Genomic DNA, 18195 nt, shown 5'->3' with positions numbered 1-18195 from the left:
GTGTGGACGTCAAATTGACGTCAATTTGATGGTTTTTTTTTCTACATAAATTGGACATCAGTGTGTGGACATCAAATTGACGTCAATTTTTTTGACGTCAATTTGATGGGTTTTTTTTCGACATCAATTTGACATCAGTGTGTGGACGTCAAATTGACGTCAATTTTTTTGACGTCAATTTGATGTTTTTTTTCTACATCAATTTGACATCAGTGTGTGGACGTCAAATTGACGTCAATTTGATGGGGTTTTTGTCGACATCAATTGGACATCAGTGTGTGGACGTCAAATTGACGTCAATTTGATGGGGTTTTTGTCGACATCAATTGGACATCAGTGTGTGGACGTCAAATTGACGTCAATTTGATGGGGTTTTTTTCGACATCAATTGGACATCAGTGTGTGGACGTCAAATTGACGTAAATTTGATGGGGTTTTTGTCGACATCAATTGGACATCAGTGTGTGGACGTCAAATTGACGTCAATTTGATGGGGTTTTTGTCGACATCAATTGGACATCAGTGTGTGGACGTCAAATTGACGTCAATTTGATGGGGTTTTTGTCGACATCAATTGGACATCAGTGTGTGGACGTCAAATTGACGTAAATTTGATGGGGTTTTTGTCGACATCAATTGGACATCAGTGTGTGGACGTCAAATTGACGTCAATTTGATGGGGTTTTTGTCGACATCAATTGGACATCAGTGTGTGGACGTCAAATTGACATCAATTTTTTTGACGTCAATTTGATGGGTTTTTTTCGACATCAATTTGACATCAGTGTGTGGACGTCAAATTGACGTCAATTTTTTTGACGTCAATTTGATGGTTTTTTTTCTACATCAATTGGACATCAGTGTGTGGACGTCAAATTGACGTCAAAAAATTGACGTCAATTTGATGGGGTTTTTTTCGACATCAATTTGACATCAGTGTGTGGACGTCAAATTGACGTCAATTTTTTTGACGTCAATTTGATGTTTTTTTTCTACATCAATTTGACATCAGTGTGTGGACGTCAAATTGACGTCAATTTGATGGGTTTTTGTCGACATCAATTGGACATCAGTGTGTGGACGTCAAATTGACGTCAATTTGATGGTTTTTTTTCTACATAAATTGGACATCAGTGTGTGGACATCAAATTGACGTCAATTTTTTTGACGTCAATTTGATGGGTTTTTTTTCGACATCAATTTGACATCAGTGTGTGGACGTCAAATTGACGTCAATTTTTTTGACGTCAATTTGATGGTTTTTTTTCTACATCAATTGGACATCAGTGTGCGGACGTCAAATTGACGTCAAAAAATTGACGTCAATTTGATGGGGTTTTTTTCGACATCAATTTGACATCAGTGTGTGGACGTCAATTGACGTCAATTTTTTTGACGTCAATTTGATGTTTTTTTTTCTACATCAATTGGACATCAGAGTGTGTGGACGTCAAATTGACGTCAATTTTTTTGACGTCAATTTGATATTTTTTTTTCGACATCAATTTGACATCAGTGTGTGGACGTCAATTGACGTCAATTTTTTTGACGTCAATTTGATGGTTTTTTTTCTACATCAATTGGACATCAGTGTGTGTGGACGTCAAATTGACGTCAATTTTTTTGACGTCAATTTGATGGGGTTTTTTCGACATCAATTTGACATCAGTGTGTGGACGTCAAATTGACGTCAATTTTTTTGACGTCAATTTGATGTTTTTTTTTTCTACATCAATTGGACATCAGTGTGCGGACGTCAAATTGACGTCAAAAAATTGACGTCAATTTGATGGGGTTTTTTTCGACATCAATTTGACATCAGTGTGTGGACGTCAAATTGACGTAAATTTTTTTGACCTCAATTTGATGTTTTTTTTTCTACATCAATTGGACATCAGTGTGTGTGGACGTCAAATTGACGTCAATTTTTTTGACGTCAATTTGATGGGGTTTTTTCGACATCAATTTGACATCAGTGTGTGGACGTCAAATTGACGTCAATTTTTTTGACGTCAATTTGATGTTTTTTTTTTCTACATCAATTGGACATCAGTGTGCGGACGTCAAATTGACGTCAAAAAATTGACGTCAATTTGATGGGGTTTTTTTCGACATCAATTTGACATCAGTGTGTGGACGTCAAATTGACGTAAATTTTTTTGACCTCAATTTGATGTTTTTTTTTCTACATCAATTGGACATCAGTGTGTGTGGACGTCAAATTGACGTCAATTTTTTTGCTACTCATGTATTTGAGGACTGAGCATGCAAGCTCATTCGCTACTAATACAGCAGGAACCAATCATCTGTATCCTATAGATAATGATGTGATTACGAGCAGTTGAGTTAAGGACCTATTAGCCTGTGCATTTACAGTTTCAAGACAGAACTTTGTATTTTTCTTCCATTGCATTGCTTTTGTGTCATTATTTTGGGGGTCGAAAGAATATCAGTGTGTGGATGTCAAATTGACGTCAAAAAATTGACGTCATTTTGATGGGGGTTTTTTCGACATCAATTTGACATCAGTGTGTGGACGTCAATTGACGTCAATTTTTTTGACGTCAATTTGATGTTTTTTTTTCTACATCAATTGGACATCAGTGTGTGTGGACGTCAAATTGACGTCAATTTTTTTGACGTCAATTTGATGTTTTTTTTTCGACATCAATTTGACATCAGTGTGTGGACGTCAAATTGACGTCAATTTGATGGGGGTTTTTTCGACATCAATTGGACATCAGTGTGTGGACGTCTAAAAATTGACATCAATTTGATGGGGTTTTTTCGACATCAGTGTGTGGACGTATTTCTGTCGAACAAGCCACGCTCGATCTCAAACAGAGTCACAAGTATCAAAATGAGTGACTTACTGCGCTTAAAAGGTCAAATACATACGATAATTCAGATAAACACAGTCAGTTTTGGATTGTTAAATAGCTAAGAAAGAGAACGCATGTTGTGTAACAGTATTGGGTCCGTTCATAAACTCTTAAAGGGACAGCAGTCCAATATTCCTGCTGCTGTCTGTCATGTTATTTAAAGAACAAAAGACAAAGAAAATCACTTTCTGCTCTTGACTGAATACGTTTTATAACTTTAATGGTAAGAATAAATCTGTATTTAATATTTACAGTAAAGAATACAGAAATTAAGGTAACCAATGTAAAATAACACCGGATGTGTTATTTTACATTTGATTACTTTAATTTCTGTAGTATTTCTTACCTGAATAAAAACCTACTTAACCTGAAAAACTTAGTTTCATAGCTCTCTATTCTATTGCATTTATTTGTGCTGTTGTTTGCAATTTTTTTTTATTTCTTCTTATTTTATTACTGAGTTTTTTTTTTTTTTTTTTTATGAAAATAAAGATTTGCGTTGAAGTAGATTTTTTGTTTGTATATGCTGTCAATTATAGTTCTTAGAAAGAAAATCGGAATCGGCAAAAATAGGTATCGGCAGATCACACTAACAAAAAATCGGAAATCGGAATCGGCCAAGAAAATTGCAATCGGTGAAAGCCGTAGCAGAACTGCGACTCATATCGATGTTTTGTGAACGAATCTGTGGCTGTGAAAAAACCATAAGAGTCAATGATTCAATTACCCTTTCAAAAATACCGCCACTTGCTTCGTTACTGAATGAATGAATGGCTCGATGACTCACTCATTAAGACAGTGACTTACCGCCACCTACTGGTGGTTTTAGTTTAATATTTAAAAGTATCACTCGTTTTAACATCATTGCTTATTTCTCTTTTGGACATTTTTAATTTAAAACATTATTTATTTTATAAAGGTATTTATAAAGGTAAAAAAAAAAAAAAAAAAAAAGCACTTTAATGCACAATCAGTTTAAGGGGGAAAATATTTTCCCTTAATGGAAAAGGTGTGACTGCAGCAGTCTAAGTTTTAAAAAATTCCTTCATGTCAAAATTCAATATGAAGGGGGGTGGTCCGCTGCAGAATGAGGCTTTTGAGAACACTGCATTGTTTTTCGGTCATTAGAGGTATGTGTGTGCGTGCAAACATTGACCAGACAACTTATCTCTGTTTTTAGGCTGAATGGTGATGCACAATGTTTATCTTTTTTTTTTTTTTTTTTTTTAAGAACTGGTTGAATAAATTCTTTTAATGTGACATCAGGCTATATTGATATAAATGATATAGTCTCAATCTATATTGCTTTGATATCCTAATGTGCATCCAAACAAAAGAGAATGACTCCCTTATGTCAACAATGCTTTTTTTCATGCATTGTTTTTTTTTCGTATTTGGCAGATGAACTTTCCAGCGGAAAGTTACACAACATGTGTTCTCTTTCTTAGCTGGTTTGTATTTGTTTTATAAACCAAAAAACATTGTTAACCTTTTTTATTTAATTTTTTTTTTTTTGTCATTTTTTGAAAAGTTGTAAAATGTTTAATATTTAAAAAAAAAAAAAAAAATTATTTAATTGTATGTATTTGTAAAATTTTATTTATTTCTTTTTCATTTTGTATTGAGTTCTTTTTCTAAATAAAACCTTTATATTTAAATTAGTTTGAATGGATTGTCATTTATGTGAACCTGTTATATTTAAGTGAAAAGAATCCTTTAGTCTATTGTCTAGTCTGTTGTCTATGACTAGTCTATTCTTGAGCTGCGGTTAGACGTCTATTAAATTTTTTACTGACAGCCCAAATTCAGCCTTGTTTTAGCCTAGACCCATATTCACTGTCTATTAGACTTACATATGTAGTCGTTCAATAGCGGTCTAATTGATGACTAGTCTACTCTTGGGTTATGGTTAGACGTCTATTAGATTTTCACTGACAGCCCAATTTTTGCCTCGTTTTAGTCTAGATGTCAGGGCTGCGTTTTGACGGCTATTAGACGTCTTTTAGACATAAAATTGCTTGCTGGGTTTTGTGCAATGGAAAGGTTATGGTAAAGGTTCTTCATGGAACCATAGATGCCAATAAGGAACCTTGATTTTTAAGAGTGTAGAATAACATTGAAATGATCACGAGAGGGTGTTTCTGTATTTGTATGTGTGTCCAGTTTGTGAGTATTTGTTTTTAAGGCTGGAGACATGCTGAGTGACTAAGCGTAATGATTGTAAGTCCCTGTGGTGAGTGTTCTGTCCTGCCAGTGTGTGATAAGTAAGCCAGATCCCCAGATGCACACTCACTCTTTCTCCTCTCTCTCTCTCTGTGAGGGGATCGGCTGAAGAGAAGCTAACCACTTCATGCATGCTCTCCTGATGCTGGCTAGCTTAAACAGGCCTGAAACAAAACCCAGGGGATACGCAGTCACACAAGAAACACATACACAGTCTGTTTTTGGTCCACCTTACTATGTTTTTGTGAGCGTTTGTTGTATTCCTTGTGACTGTATTTGATGCTCAACTTTGAATACCTGTGCAGTTATTTGATGGTGCTGTACAGTATGTGCCATGTGGTATAGAATTCTGCTTGACAGCACCCTATTAAAGGGTTAGTTCAACCAAAAATGAAAATTATATCATTAATTACTCACCCTCATGTTGTTCCACACCCGTAAGACCTTCGTTGATCTTCGGAACACAAAACACAAAAAACCACTGCAGTCACATTAACTGTTTTAAATATGTTTTTAGTCACTTTCTGGGCATTGAAAAAGGGAGTGTTATTGCTGTCAATGGAGGCCTCACTGAGCCATCGGATTTGATAAAAAATATCTTAATTTGTGTTCTGAAGATGAACGAAGGTCTTACGGGTGTGGGACGACATGAGGGTGAGTAATAAATGACATAATTTTCATTTTTGGGTGAACTAACCTTTTAAAAATGAATTAGGCCAAATGAGGCAACATTACGCTATCAGAATGACCCACAGTGGGTCTTACAAAAATAAATAAATAAATAAATAAACACACACCATAACCTCCTGAGGGATTGTAATTCCCTGGGATCATATGGAAAGCCAGATGGTGCAGAATACAGACATAAAATAAGACATTTAATGATTAATCAGTGACTTTGTACAGTAATGTATGTGAAGGACAGCAAGCTAACATACCTAGAGATTAAAAAAAACAAGGGGTGAGTAAAAAGCAGTTTGTTACTGGTTTATTATCTTTATGTTGAAATGATTATTATAGTCTGACACTAATATAAAAGTAACAAAAAACACCACTTGTCCATGTGTTTTGGTTAAGTATATTAGGGCTGGACAAAATAGACCAAAAGTCAAATCTCTGTATTGTTTGGCTGAATGGTGATAAACAATATCTTGGTATTTCTCATGAAGTGGGCTACATGTTTAGTTTTCTTTTCATAAGGCACATCACGAGAATATGAAGATTGCAATACACTTTGTTTCAGGGCAAAAGACTCGTTGGGCTTGATAAGTTTTTTTTAGTAATGTGTTGAAATCTGCAGTTATGGTACGGGGCGTGACATTTCAAAAATGGGCTCAAAGTGGTTGACCAATCACAACACACTGGTCCAGATGACCAGTCAGAGCACATTGCGCTTTTTGGAAGGAGTTGCTTCATAGACACTGGAACTAAACAGAGCATTACTGACAGACTGGGAAGAGAGGTACTATTTTTTTTTAACATTCAAGCATGAAAACCTATTCTAGTATGTATCCCAAAAACAAAATCAAGACTTTGTAAAAGGGCATAATATAGCCTGTTTAACACATTCTTCGTACTGCAGTTCATGTAGCTACTGCATATGGACTAGATTTGTAATGCTTCCAAAGCATTAATACAGCTGTTTATGGCACAATCTTCTGACTATTTCTTTGATGAATTAATCAGATTAATCAAGTTTAATTTACTGTATTTTATTTAAAACAAATGTCATTCCACATCCTGCTCAAAGTTGCCCTCCAAACAATGTGTTTGGTTTCTGCAGTAGAATCACTGTTTTGTACCTCAACCATTCGAGGATGATGCAGTCGTTTGGCCCTTAGACCCTGTAATCACATCTGCATCGGTATGTTGGAGAACACGATGATTCTTAATGCTGATTGTTTTTCTCACCTCTGTGCCCCTTTACCTCCTCACCGTCTGATTGGTCTGTGTTATTGTGTTGCATTTCTATGACGATTAGCTGATGAGGGTCAGGGTGAATGAGGTTTTTGCTTGTTCATTATGGACATGCAACTCAGGACACATAAACACATTTTTGTGTGTTTGTGTTTATATCTGTGTATGTGTATTGCACTACTGTATGTGTGTGTCTGATGCTGATAATATACACTACTGTTAAAACAGATCCTGAACACAAAAGTTTTTGGGTCAGAATGAAGTTTTTTTGGAAACCCTAATATTTTTTGAGAGAAGAATTTAGAAAAGCATACAAAATAGAAGCGTGTTCAGTATTTGTCTCAGATTTTAGTTCTAGGAACTCCTTTTGGGGGAACTAAATTAGCTCCTACTTCAGAGTAGGGTCTAAATCAGCACTGTAGGAACTATCAGTAATGTAAGTGTTCGTTGATTGGTCAAACGCATGTCAAACACCGCCACCCGGCATTTTTAAAAAGCAGTGTAAACGTATTTACTTCACGAACAAGGAAAACGGCGATAACGGCATTTACCTGTTGTCTGCAGGGTTGTTATTTTCTCTTAGCCCCACTTTTTGCTCTTTCAGTCATGTAAATTATGCATTTATATTCCATCTCCATTATCATGACACACAACAAACACAGCTCCAATCATGGCATCCTCTGTCCACTGTTTTTTAGCGTTTGTAAATGCCACACTTAAAGACGCCACTGTCTGCTGCTTTAGAGTTCCTATTGCCTGTGCGAATGCAGTCAGGAACATGGCCCGGGGGAGAAATTAGTTCTCGGGGAACTATCCTAGTGGCTAGTTCCTATAACTGAGTTCCTAGAACTATTCTGTGTGAAAGCCCATTATGTGCAGTTTAATGTTCAACGCTCTGTTTACTCAAAATAGTCTATAAGCCTAATCAGTAATTGTGAGTATGTGATGTATAGATGCCTGATTTTGAAACCTATCCTTCAATGAACCCAGTTCACAATGAAATTGAGTGTTTTTGATTGTATGTGTGTGTGCAGGGCATTTTACACATAATTGAATGCAGCTCAGCTCCGGCGTTTCACACTTCAAAGAGCTTCCAGTTTGGCTGTCACAGACTCGACAGCTGGCAGATGAAACGTATTTTGGAGCACTCACACACAACGATAAACACACACACAAGGACATATTTGGTGCTTCTGAGGAAATCTCTGAACAGTCAAACAAAGGCAGTTGAGTCGAAACAATGGAGGAGGTATACACAAGCCCAGTCCACAGAACACTTCACCACATACACGAATGATACATGACCCACATTTTGACCCCTCACTCAACTGTGAAATAAGAGTCTTAGTATTTTGTTTTCTCTAGACATATAAAGACTTTGTTTAATACACCTGGCTGCCTTTTATAATTTATCAATTTGATATTCAGCTGTTGTACTAAACATCAGATTTCTGAGAATGTCACTCAGCCGAACAAATTAGAGGACCGAAACTAACTGTTGAATAAACAAATTTATGTCGAATCAAACGCTATCTAGAAAATAATGCCCCTTCCCCTATTTGCACATATTGTACATACAGTGACTAAAAGTTAATCCGAACTAAAGTCTAATGGCTACTTAAGTATGATATGCCCTGCTCTAACATCTTGTTTCAACAGGAAATATGTCAATACAGAGAGGAAGAAAATTGCATTCGTCAAATCACTTAATGGGTATTCGCGTTAGTCATTCACACAAATGCACACACACACGCTGCTTAGTAGTATTAGGAATTAATCAATCACACAGTTGATGGCCACACTTGAGTAACAATTTGCACTCAGATATGACCGTCAACATGAATTTATTGTGTAGTAGCGTACGAGGCATGAAACCATACCACATTTACCGTGAAATGATAAAACTAGCCATTATGTACTTGTGTCTTGCTTGAAGTGCCTCTTCAGCTGATGTGCTAGCCCAAGATAAGTGGCGTACACAGGACAGTTTAATTATATCCCTGACTTGTGCTGTGATAAAACCTTTAGCCTCCATTGTGTGAAATTGTTAGAATGAGAAAAGCCCACCACGATGGACTGACATTGTTAGAAATTTCTAATAGAATTCATTGTTACACTGCTTTAAGCAATAACACACACACACACATGCATATGCACACACACTTACACACAGCAATAGCAGCAACCACGGTTAAAGGTTATTCCCAGCATGCTTTATTGTGTGTGGGTGATGTTATGAGAAGACCTTTATGTTAGGGCTAAAAAAAAAAAAAAAAAAAAGCCAAGATATAATTTTGTTTTCCATTCATCCTGTCAGATCACTTTTAGCAAGAATTTATGCCCATTTACAGATCGTAGGCAGATTTAGAAACAATAAAAAAAAAAATCACAATTATAAGAAATTTAACACAAATTGTAAGATATTTTGAGTTATAAAGTCACATTTGTTAGATTTAAAGTCACAATTGTGTGTGATATTCACTATTGTGAATTATAAAGTCACTACTGTGAGATGTAAAGTAATAATTGGGAGATATAAAGTCTTTATTCTGAAATAAGTCACAATAAAAGATATTAGAGTCAGATTGTTAGATATAAGGTCACTATTTTGAGATATAAATTCACAATTATAAGATATTTAACTCGTGAGATATTTTGAGATAAAATCACTATTGTGAATATGAAGTCACATTTGTGAGATATGAAGGCAGTTATAAGATATCAAAGTTAAATTGTAAATATTATGAGATATAAAGTCACAATTATAAGATATATATGTCACAATTGGGAGAAGTCTCCTCGACTCAATCCACACTTATAGTATATTTACATCAGAAACCCAAAATGACCCCCCCTTTGTGCTTTAGTGAGCTCTAGGGTCATGGAGGTCAATGAGTGTGCATAAAGAGATGAGATCTACAACATTTTTCATGCGTTGACATAAGCACGCACACACGCGCACACACACACACACACACACACACACACTGAGTGTTGCAAACACACTTGAAATGCCAAAATGCTAATGCTAACATTTACTGCGGCGCTGTGGGACTGAGCTGTTCACACATGTGAGGGAGATCTGAGGTCAAGAACAAGATTAAACATTCTCAGTACGTCTCACGTTGTGTATGTGTTGGTCTGTGTGCATGTATGATGTCTGGAGTGTGCTAAGTTTGTTTGCTAATACTCTCACCACCTCTTTCTTATCTGTCGATCTCACACATGCTGTTATATTTCACAGCCAGAAGCAGAAGGTAATTTGACTGTACAGCCACACACTATATTTTTCACTTGATTATGGAACATGTGTCAGATGACCGGGGCTGTAATAGGTTTTTGCCTCTTCCACCTGCAAGAGCTGTTTCTCTTTTCTCTCTTCATCAGTAGTGTCCATCTTTTCCTCCCCCGCTATCTCTCTGTCTAAAAGCAGGCTAATATAGCCATGATAAGGGTCTCAGTTCATTCTTACACACCACCAGTCCTGGGGGACAGAGGTCAATAATCACTCTCACTGGATCTCACCTGTGCCGTACACATACCTAAGGCTGCAAGGTTTCATCTCTTCCATTTACTTTCTCTTCCCTGTCATTACTTTCTCACTGAAGTATTGCAAGGGAACAGTGTGCAATAGTTATTGTGAAACTTTACTGTGCTTTGCACCTTTAAATAACCATAACTGAAAAAAAAATGGGCCTAAATTTAAGATTTATGTATTTGATAGCATATAAAATTTCCACCCATTTTTAACATAAACTAATAAACTAATGTTATATTTTTCAACAAACAGGTTTATATATTTATCATAAACAAATCCATTTTGTTTCAGTCTTATATTTTAACTAATTGAATCTTGTTCTACAGTTAGCTGTATTTAAATTTTGTTCATGCTTTTAACATGTTAACTTTAACAATTTGAGAACAAACTATAACAGTAATAATAATTTGCACAGTTTGACGTGATCTGAGCTAAGCGATCATTAGATTTAATTACCATTGGCAGTGCGATTTATTGCTTTTTTTTTCTCAGTTGGTCAGAACAAATGTGGCAGACATGTTACCTCCTTGTTCAGATGACATTTTCCGGTGAAAATTCTTATTTTGGTCATACTTCCAAGACTACAGTCTGCGATTCTGAAGTACAGTATCCACACCGGTGCGGTGACTGACAGCAAACATTAGATTCATTCCGCACTGAGGAGTTGTGCAGATACACAACCCACGTAAAGATGATAATTCTGCAAATAACTGCAATTGCAGGTTTCAAACAGAGATGGCGACAAAGAGGCAAAACTGCAACAATAACAACACTGGAACCAGATGGTGTAATTACAGCATCTACCAGCAGGGTTGTGCTAACTACAGAAGTCATGCCATGTGTCCTTGGTTCAAGCAGTTGATTTCCAATTCCCACCCTGCCAAAATGATAAAAGGGAGAGACCAGTTAGTGTTTATAGTGGTACTATGTTCAAATTGAGAATAGTTTCTGTTATATTGGAATTTTCAGGGGTTATCATTGTTGAAGAGTGGAGCTTGTACTTAGGAGATTGATGAATAGCTGAAGAGTATGTTTCTTTATTGGAATTACAAACAATTACTGTGCAAATGCTAGGAGAGAGACTAATTTTGTCTCTCCTATGTTTCCTGTCACCAACACCATAGGATATAAATGGATGTATTTAGCATACTAATGTGTACTGTGGTTCCCTAGTAGTTGTATAGCTGCATAAGATATTCTTGCTTACTTTGACGTGTAATCATATTGCATCAATTCACTGAAGTTCACAGTTTAATTTAATGTTTAAGAAACCTATTTCCAACATGTGGAACCACTGTATTAAATTAAATTCAGTTCAGCCAAAGGATTATTTTTTTCTAGTTCATTTAATTACATGTAAAGCATATTATAATAATGCATTGTGGCCATGAATTTACAGATATGAAAGGGATGAAAGCAATGAAACCAGTTCATTTGACATCCAATCATTTTATGAATATTTCTATTTCAGAAAGCTCGAAGTCATTAGCGTTGCTGATCTCCTTTCGTGACAGCTGCTGCAAAGTTGCAGAGTAATATATTTCCAGATTTTCTCCCCTTTAATTGAAGATTCATGACCGACAGATTTCAATTTGTCGTGGTCCCAGGGCTCGGGCGCTGGAGGAAAATAGATTTTTTTCACATCCCTATAGTCGTCATCACAATGTCTAGCGCTCGGGATTCTTTTGAACAGAAGGGTTCATCTGGGTCCTGTACTGATCCTGCTAGAAGTATGCATGCATGACTTTTGTGCAACTGTGATAATGACCTGGATTTCAGAGCAGCTTTCAAGGAAGCATGATAGAGACAGACAGAGGAAGATTATTGTGCAGTGCAGTGTGGCTAAGTCCGTGTGGAGGTGGACTGATGTAGATGTAGTTTGCTGGTTCAGTGCTCTGTGCACATCTGTGGTCACTCTGCTCTCCAGTGTCTCATATATATAAGAAATATCATTAAACTCTGTCATTTCTCTGCTAGTCGTTACCCAAAATTAGCCTAATGGAATGCACAGATTTCACAAAGTATTAGTTTACTGCATACTGTACTGTATAGAATTAGTATTTTAAAAATATTATGTGAAAAAATATTAATTATACAACAATATTTTAAGATATACATTGTTCACATGACCTCAAGTTCAGCAAATTGAGTCCAGTTATTAGTTTAGATATAAATATGGCTAATTTGCCCTTTTAATTCTGTAAACATTTCTTTTTAAAACTTTTGGCTGTCCAGTCAAATAATGAGGTTAACAGGGTTCAGCCTGTTGGGTCATTTCGCTAGGTTATTTTACGCAGGTACTGGGTACTGTACATTTTGCCTTATAAGCAAGGTCTTCCAAGCAGCTGTTGAAGAGTTCATGGTTGTCTTTGACGTATTTTTCTCTATAGGTGAAAGATCTGGACTGCGGGCAGGCCAATTCAGCACCCAGACTCTTCTACGATGAAGCCATGCTGTTGTAACAGCTGCAGTATGTGGTTTTGCATTGTTCTGCTGAAATACACAAGGCCTTCCCTGAAATAGACATCATCTGGAGGGGAGCATATGTTGCTCTAAAACCTTTATATACCTTTCAGCATTCATAGTGCCATCCAAAACACGCAAGCTGCCCATACCATATGCACTTATGCAACCCCATACCATCAGAGATGCTGGCTTTTGAACTGAACGCTGATAACACGCTGGAAGGTCTCCCTCCTCTATAGGCCGGAGGACACGGCATCCCTGATTTTCAACAAGAAGTTGTGTTTACCGACAGCGGTTTCTGGAAGTATTCCTGGGCCCATTTAGTAATGTCATTGACACAATCATGCCGATGAGTGATGCAGTGTCGTCTGAGGGCCCGAAGACCACGGGCATCCAATAAAGCACAGAGATTTGTCCAGTTTCTCTGAATCTTTTAATGATGTTATGCACTGTAGATGATGAGATTTACAAAGCCTTTGCAATTTGACGTTGAGGAACATTGTTTTCCACAATCTTTTTACGCACTCTTTCACAGCTCTGCCCATCTTTACTTCTGAGAGACTCTGCTTCTCTAAGACATCCCTTTTATAGCTAATCATGTTACAGACCTGATATCAATTAACTTAATTAGTTGCTAGATGTTCTCCCAGCTGAATCTTTTTAAAGTTTCTTGCTTTTTCAGCCATTTGTTGCCCCCGTGCCAACTTTTTTGAGACCTGTAGCAGGCATCAAATTTGAAATGAGCTCATTTAGTGGATAAAAGTGTAACATTTCTTTGTTTAAACATTTGTTATATTATCTATGTTCTATTGTGAATAAAATATTGGCTCATGTGATTTGAAAGTCTTTTAGTTTTCATTTTATTCAAATTTAAAAAACGACCCAACATTTCCAGAATTCGGGTTGTAGTTAACAGTTTATTGTAGCAAACAGTTTATTCGTGTTTCACGCATGGGTTTTTGTGATTGCTTTTTTTCATGCAGGATGTTTAATGTAAATTTTTGCTTATAATTACTTCTCATAAGGTCAGGAAAAGTCAAGCCAGAATATGGGGTTAATTTAAGCAGGTTTTATAAGATATTAAAAGGGTCAACCAGAACATGAAAGTTTAAATATCCAATATATTCTTTCTAACTTTTTTCTCCAACAGGGTGCTGATCCAGGTATTGCACCTTCCTAATCCTGCGGCCCTTTGTAATCAGGACATCTGGCTGTCCCTTGGGCTGGCCGAGGGCATTCCTGACTGGAGCGGTGTTGAGCTGACCTTTAGCTGCCTCATTAGGGCTGGTGTGATGTGTGTGGACAGATGGCCTTGCTGGAGGGCTGCAGATCCACACACCAGCGCCTTGTCACCCACTTTACACGTGTGTCTGCTCGTAGTTGCTTTGGAGATAAGGTGCACTGTGTGCCTGTTATAGGATCGGTACGCCTCATCAGGGTTCCTGTGACAACCGTACTGTTTTCCCTTACTCTCCGATGAGGGTCATCGGGGGGTGGTGTGCATGTGATAGCTTGTCTGTCTCATACGTTTTTTCCTCTTCTCTTCTCACCTTCGTGAAGTGTGAATTGGACAGATATCCACAACACCTCTCCTTTCAGGAGGTCCTAAAAACTTCCTAAAATAGTTTCCTACAGAGATGCTGGCCCACCTGAAAGTGGCTTATCAATTTTTTTTTTTTTTACTTTTTTTTTTTTTGGGGTGATAGCCTCATCTAATTTATGTATCCCGAGGGGACCTAAAGAAGGTGTAAAGAAAATTAAAAGGTGTAAAATAGTTGCTTAAACCACTGTTGTGAAAAAAAATGTTAAGCAAGAACACATTCAATTGACCAAAACCGACATAAAAGACATTTATATTATTACAAAAAAGTTAGGCAACACTTTACTATAAGGTTCATTTGTTAACGTTAGTTAATGTATTAACTAACATGAGCTAACAATGAGCAATACATTTGTTACTGTTTTTGTTAATGTTTGTTAACGTTAGTTAATAAAAATACAGTTGTTCATTGTTTGTTCATGTTAGTTCACAGTGCATTAACTAATGTTAACAAATACAACTCTTGTTTTTAATAATGCATTAGTAAATGTTGAAATTAAAATTAACAAAGATTAAAGGGTTAGTTCACCCTTAAATAAAAATTCTGTCATTTATTACTCCACCCTCATGTCGTTCCACACCTGTAAGACCTTCATTCATCTTCAGAACACAAATTAAGATATTTTTGATAAAATCTGAGAGGTATCTTGACTCATCCATAGACAGCAATATAACCACCACTTTCAAGATCCAGAAAGGTACTAAAGACATCATTAAAACAGTCCATGTGACTACAGCGGTTCAACCTTAATTTTATGAAGCAACGAGAATACTTATTGTGCACAAAAACAAAACAAAAATAACAACTTTATTCAACAATCTCTTCTAAATCATGGAAATACATTTTTTTAAATACATTAAAATAGAGAACAGTTATTTTAAATTGTAATAATATTACTGTTTTATCATATAAATGCAGCCTTGAGACTTTTTTTTTCTTTCAAAAACTCAGTATAAAATTAGTAAATATATAGCTACCTTTATATTTTAGGAAGGGGGTCCTTGGCATCAAAAATTTTAAATACCACTGTATTATTATAACCTGATGGAATAAGTCCTTTATTTATCTCCACATGACCACTCACTAATGTTTCCATTCTGTGCATCATGAACTGGCTCTAAGTATGCAACAATACAATGGTAATTCTTTTGGGAATCAAACCAGCAACCTTCAGGTTACCAAACCCTGAATCTTATTCATAACCTGTCACCCCTGTGCAGAAGACCAAAAGCAACCTTCCCTCAAAACAGACAACCCCCTTTTCCATGGAAATTTGCCATGTTAAATGCTTTTGACCGTGTCGGGCGTTGCACATTTGCTTCTCTTAATCAGCTGCAGAAATATGTACATATATTATCATAATCAAAGACTAAGCTGCATTACTTCATCTATTCAGCTATTCCGTGCTGAATTATAGCTGACTTTCATTATAGTTAAACATGCAGCAGAGCTCCAGACAGTCAACCAATCATGACAATGTCGATTTATGGACTAAACTGAAATTACATCCTGTCCCTTCTTTTTTTCCTAAAATTGGTTGGCTGATAAACTATGTTGGTGTGTATTTGTGTGTGCATGTGGATCTGCAAGTATAAGCGTATATGTGTCCAATGACTCTAATCTTAAAGTGTTTAAACAGACCTGCTGCACGATAACCTACAGCGGCACACATTCATACGCTGCTCAAATATTGCTCACCATGTTTACAAAGACAGGCAAACAAATTAGCCACGCCGAGGGAGTGATTGTGCTTGAGCACAGGTCGCTTCATGCATTTATTCCAGTAATAATGTTTTAGATGATTATAGATCAAGTAAATATTGATATTACTGTAGATCACGTGGTGTGAGAGAGAACCAAATGTACTATATGTAACCTTCTGGGATTTAGATTAATGTATTACAAGAACACATCTTGGAGTGTCAAATGTACAACGCAGAGGTGTGTGTATTTCCTGTCACTTACTGCTTATGCATGAACTGGAATTGAGCTGCACACACAGGAGGATTTCTTTATGAGGCCTTATTGCATAGAAAATTACAATCTGAGCATTCAGGACACCAGTTTGAAATTTAGTGACACATTGATTTAGGAATCCTGTCATTCTGTTTAACCCATGAATGTCATGTATTAGAAAAACCACATACAGTAAGAAACAGTGTCATTCTCTGATTAAATAACACCAGCCTGATGACTATTGACTATGAACTGCAGTCATTAAAGGATTAATTCATTTTCAAATAAAAATTTCCTGATAATTTACTCACCCCCATGTCATGCAAGATGTCCGTGTCCTTCTTTCTTCAGTTGAAAAGAAATTAAGGTTTTTGATGAAAACATTCCCGGATTATTCTCTTCTTATAGTGGACTTCAATTGGCCCTAAACGGTTGAAGGTCAAAATTACAGTTTCAGTGCAGCTTCAAAGGGCTTTAAACGATACCAGACGAGGAATAAGGGTCTTATCTAGAGAAACAATTGGTCATTTTCTAAAAAAAATAAAAATATATATATACGTTTTAACCATAGACGCTCGTCTTGAACTAGCTCTCTTCTTCTTCTTCTCTATTAGAATTCCGGCAGTGTAGACGCTGCTAAGTGTATTACTGCCCTCCACAGGTCAAAGTTTGAACTAATTGTTATATACTTGCACTAGCATATTGTATATGACAGTTTAGAAAGCAACATAATTACCAAATTCAATGTCCAGAAAAGTAGTAAAAACAACGTGACTACAGTGGTTCAACCTTAATGTTATGAAGCAATGAGAATACTTTTTGTGCCCAAAAAAAAAATAAATTGTCTCTCCCCTTCTCTCCTCTACTACGCTATTTTCGTTGCAGCTTCCAGGTTCTACATCCGAAGCCTCTTCACGTGAGCAGCACTAGGAAGCATGTGATGCTGACGCAGGAGCCGGCCAATAATGAGGTGGCGTTCTGACGTAAACACACAAATGCAGCACTGTGCCAACTGCTTAACAGAATGACAGGGAAGAGGAAAAATTGTTGAATAAAGTCGTTTTGGTTTTTTTGTTTATGCGCACAAAAAGTATTCTCGTCGCTTCATAACATTAATGTTAAAGCACTGCAGTCACATCGACTGTTTTAATGATGTCTTTACTACTATTTTGGACATTGAATGTGGTAATTTCATTGCTTTCAATGGAGGATAAAGAAACCTCTCAGATTTCATCAAAATATCTTAAAGGAACACTCCACTTTTTTTGAAAATAGGCTCATTTTCCAACTCCCGTAGAGTTAAACAGTTGAGTTTTACCGTTTTCGAATCCATTCAGCCGATCTCCAGGTCTGGTGGTACCACTTTTAGCCATATCAGCTTAGAAAATCGCAACTTTTCATTTTCCGCTGGTCTTAGTACACAATGTAACTACAGAAGAGTCAAGTTTAAATAGGAAAAATATCGAAACTCTTTGGTCATTTTTGAGCGAGATGCTAACGGTCTAATCAGATTCAATGAACTATGCTAAGCTATGCTAAAAGTGGTACCGCCAGACCCGGAGATCGGCTAAATGGATTCGGAAACGGTAAAACTCAACTGTTTAACTCTAGG

The 18195-nt window shown here is 36.6% G+C and overlaps 1 long non-coding RNA gene across 1 annotated transcript in view; it reads left to right on the top strand.

The window, feature by feature from the left end:
- The window catches only part of LOC127509501 (uncharacterized), a 60207-nt gene extending 46437 nt beyond the window's left edge, over positions 1-13770 (top strand). The window contains exon 3 of the long non-coding RNA XR_007929259.1: positions 12951-13770. This is a non-coding gene — a long non-coding RNA (uncharacterized LOC127509501). The remainder of the gene's footprint in view (positions 1-12950) is intronic.
- The last annotated feature ends 4425 nt before the right edge of the window (positions 13771-18195 follow it).

Source organism: Ctenopharyngodon idella, chromosome 3 (assembly GCF_019924925.1).
Source record: "Ctenopharyngodon idella isolate HZGC_01 chromosome 3, HZGC01, whole genome shotgun sequence".
Classification (NCBI taxonomy): Eukaryota; Metazoa; Chordata; class Actinopteri; order Cypriniformes; family Xenocyprididae; genus Ctenopharyngodon; species Ctenopharyngodon idella.
The sequence above is the reverse complement of the archived record's forward strand: the minus strand, read 5'-3'. Positions and strand labels throughout refer to the sequence as shown.